This window comes from Oreochromis niloticus, linkage group LG15 (assembly GCF_001858045.2).
Source record: "Oreochromis niloticus isolate F11D_XX linkage group LG15, O_niloticus_UMD_NMBU, whole genome shotgun sequence".
Taxonomy (NCBI): Eukaryota; Metazoa; Chordata; class Actinopteri; order Cichliformes; family Cichlidae; genus Oreochromis; species Oreochromis niloticus.
The window spans coordinates 12,029,045-12,033,146 of record NC_031980.2 but is presented as its reverse complement, the minus strand read 5'-3'; the positions used below and the strand labels follow the sequence as shown (position 1 = coordinate 12,033,146).

General features: G+C 39.9%; 1 long non-coding RNA gene across 1 annotated transcript; it reads left to right on the top strand.

Annotated features, from left to right (window-relative positions):
- The first annotated feature begins 1,726 nt into the window (after window positions 1-1,726).
- Window positions 1,727-3,508, top strand: LOC102082413 (uncharacterized). Its single transcript, XR_003214262.1, has 3 exons — window positions 1,727-2,738; window positions 2,914-3,017; window positions 3,228-3,508. It is a non-coding gene; the product is annotated as an uncharacterized LOC102082413 (long non-coding RNA).
- Window positions 3,509-4,102: the final 594 nt, after the last annotated feature.

The following is a 4,102-nucleotide window of genomic DNA, read 5'->3' as shown; positions in this document are numbered from 1 at the left end:
AGGAATGCAGTGACTTGTGCAGCAATACGATGCATAATAGATTTAACATTTCCAAGTCATTAAAGACACTTATTTGTAACTTCAACCTTTGCATTCATCCCACAACTGCTACTGTAATGAGGCCATCCGCACGTCACTGGAAAGCTAAAAAAAAAGCTTCCCATCAGTAAAGCACACCACTGTTAACTGAAATTGCTAAACGTGTAAACACTTTCACACAAATGCATCACACCAATTCAGTTAAACATTAATATTATAACTTTCCACTTGTCATATAGGCGATCTGGAGAATTTCGCAATCTAAGATGAAGTTAATATTCTACGATTATAGTTAAAAATTCACACATTAGATTGTTGAAGTTGATTTTTCAGTGTCTTTAAATGTAGCTTAGTAATTTTCCATCAATGTGTTTCCATAATTCTTTGACATTTAGTATTAAGATTGTCGTTTAGGAATTTCTTTTTAAGATATATGCAGAAAAGTGGAAAGTTTTAGGGTAGTCAGCATCTAAAGTTTAGTCATCGTGGAGTTTCACAACAAGAATCTACTGTGCTGTTTGTCAGAGCGTCATTAAAAATGATCACATCGTACACTCACCGGACACTGTATTACGTGGCATAGATTTAACAAGGTGCCGAGAAGATTCCTCTGAGATTTCTGTCCATGTTGAAATGATAGCAACACACAGCTGCTGCAGATGTGTCAGCTGCACATCCATGATTTGAATCTCCCATCCCACCACATCCCGAAGACGCCCTATGGGATCGAGATCTGGTGACTGTGGAGGTCATTTGAGTACAGTGAACTCATTGTGATGATCAAGAAACCAGCTTGAGATGATTTGTGCCATTGTTTGTTATTATGCTGGAAGGGATGGACATAGTCAGCAACAATGCTCAGGTAGTCTGTGGTGTTTAAACAACTTTGGTACTGAAGGGCCCAATGTGTGCCAAGAAAACACCCACTACATATCTCCTGATGAATGATGAGTGTAGGTAAGGAAATTCCAGAAAGCTGATTTTGTTCATCTGGACTCATCTGGATTTTTACACTCATGCATGTGACTTCTTCAGTCTCAGCTGACTGCAGGTTTTCCCAGCCTGATAAAGAGTACATCTGCATAATGATCGAAACTTGTACTAGAGACTAACAATGGGCTGTTAGGTCAGTTTCATGATCATTAATATGCATATATAACCACTGAACAATCATCATAATGCAAATATACTGGTTTCGCTACATCCAGATGAACTGCAACTTAAAAAAACACCAGCAATAAGAAAAACACTGCAATAGCACACAAAACACAACGGAAATAGGAAAAACCAAACACAAATAGGAAAAACCACAACGGAAATAGGAAAAAAGAAAACAGAAATAGGAAAAAACAGATTTCCAAAAGCACAAGGGAAGTGTTTCTGGGGAGACAATAACCCGACGGACCAGTTGCAGGAACCAAAATAAGCTAAGAATTGCGCTGGGAGACACTTAAAAGAAGTGGAGGATCTATCAGTTTTGTGAGGAAAGAAAAGACGAGAGGTATGTGTGTTAGCCTAACTATTAGCCTAAAAATCCGTCATCAGTATTATATGAATCATGATAAAACAGGCCTACCATGTTTTGGGTTCCTGCAACTGGTCCGTCGGGTTATTGTCTCCCCAGAAACACTTCCCTTGTGTTTTTTCCTATTTCCGTTGTGTTTTGTGTGCTTTTGCAGCATTTTTCTTATTGCTGGTGTTTTCTTAAGTTGCAGTTCGCTTGGCCTTTCAGGGCCACCGTACATTTGAGCCAATCTTCAGATCAGACTATATATAATACTACAACAGACAAACTTCAGATGTTACAGTATAAATAGGCGGGCTATATCTTCACAGCACCTGAACAAAGAGTCTTCTTCTATATTGTCTTCTGCTCTTTGTCAGGTATTAAAAAAACAAAAATATTTTATAAATCCTACGTTGTGCTGCCGTGTACAGTATGGTCCATTCATAACCGCACTGTTTGTCATTGTTACCTAACCTACATGCATCAGGTCCTTTATCTCTGCCAGTGTGGTCGTGTCATTTGTTCTCAAATACACAAAAGAACCTCAAACAAAGTCCTTTCAGCCTGAGATACTTCAAATGCTCTTTCATAAAGAAGAGGCGTTTCATAACAAATAAAAGAACTGAAAAAGAAAACTTCTAAGGCTCACTGTTAATTACAAAATAGTCAAAGATTTGTTATGACTGAGGGAGCAGGCTCGCCACAACTACAAATACCAAAGTCACATTTCAGCAGCCACCTGACTGACTACTTGTCTGGCGTGACTGCAGCCACGCCAGTCTGTGTGAGGTTACTGAATTATTGAAAACGCCTCTGAACCTTTCTGTTTGCTTTTTCTGTCTATTTTAAGGCAAAAGAAATAGTATTCATATACATGATTTTGTGCTTTTGAACCGACCTGTTATTAAGAATAGCTTTAGTTTTAGTTTTTACATGCGGATATGAGGGCATACTAAATATTACACAGCAATTTTCACTTTGGATTTTGTTGGGCGAGGTGAAATTAGTGCATTCCTAAGCTCTCTGCCCGCGTCATTTTCTACGTAGCTTCTGCCGGTTGTTTCGCTGACTGGTTTCATTTTTAAGTCAGAGCTAAAAAAACTTTATCTCATTGTTTGTCCAACATCTTAATCTCCACCCACAAGGTGTTTATTTGTCTCTGCCTTGTTCCATGTCAACGGGCGCACATTCGGTAAATGTCATCTTTGTTTTAATGTAAGAAATTAACCTGAACACGCTGTACGCTAACAGTAATCAGCACATGATGATTCATCGGAGAAATGTTAGTCATAAGAACGGGCCATGATTGTGGGTGTGCAAGTGTTCGTGTTTTACATTTTGTATCACCAATGTCCTCTTATCTCCAGACTGTAAACCGATGAGGGCGATAGCATGCTGTGTGTGCAGGTCTTTTCATATGGGTTTGCATTTGCTTGTTTGCATCCAGATTAAACAGCATTGCGTCTCACAGGTGAGGCTTTTAAACAAATGTGTGGTTAAATTGCTCCCAGTGTCACCTGTGATGGAGGTGGTTTGTTCCTTATAATCCTTCTGAAAGTCAAAAACACACAGATGATGCTTTAAGGCATTAGTCATAGCATAAAAAGAAACCATCTGGTCTTTTCTGTGTTTAACGCTCTCCTCAAGAAGCATTTTCCTATGTGTTCCTATGTGTTTCCAGGTCCTGTCGTGTGGCCTTTTTTCCTGTGGTCCCCATTTTATCTCGTGGGCTCGACCTAGCACTGAATCTTCACTGCTTTGCAATCAGTCTGCACAGCTGAAACCCATCCACAATCAAGCACTGCTGCATTTAAACCCTGGTTTCTCTTCCATGTCAACGTTGTATTTGCTGGGGTAATCATATTTGTACAGGGCCAGCTAAAGGCAGCCATCACCAGGCCAACTCTGTATCTCCCAACAAGCTCAAAGTAAAAGTAAAATAAACTTGTCCTGCTTGACTGTGACACCCTTCTAACTAAATTGTCATTTCTTTGTTTATTAACATTTAATAATAATAATAATGCATTGGATTTATATAGCGCTTCTCAAGGCACCCAAAGCGCTTTACAATGACATTATTCATTCACGCTCACATTCACACACTGGTGGAGGCAAGCTACGGTTGTAGCCACAGCTGCCCTGGGGCAGACTGACAGAAGCGAGGCTGCCATATCGTGCCATCGGCCCCTCTGGCCAACACCAGTAGGCGGTAGGGTAAAGTGTCTTGCCCAAGGACACAACGACCAGGACAGAGAGGCCGGGGATCAAACCGGCGACCTTCCGGTTACAGGTGCCCTTCCCAACCCCCAGAGCCACGGTCGCCCCGTATTTATTAAAGTATCATTACTATCTGGACTAAATGTTCATATTAAACAAAAGCAATTTTTTAAAATTAAATTCTAATCTGAGATTTCATTTTATGCTATGACATCCATTAGGTGCTCGCTTAAACTATCAGATGTACAAATATATATGATTTTGGGAATTAAGGATATAAAATATTTGCATACACCATATAGATGTTGGCTCTCACAGTGCCCCAGGTTATGTTTATGC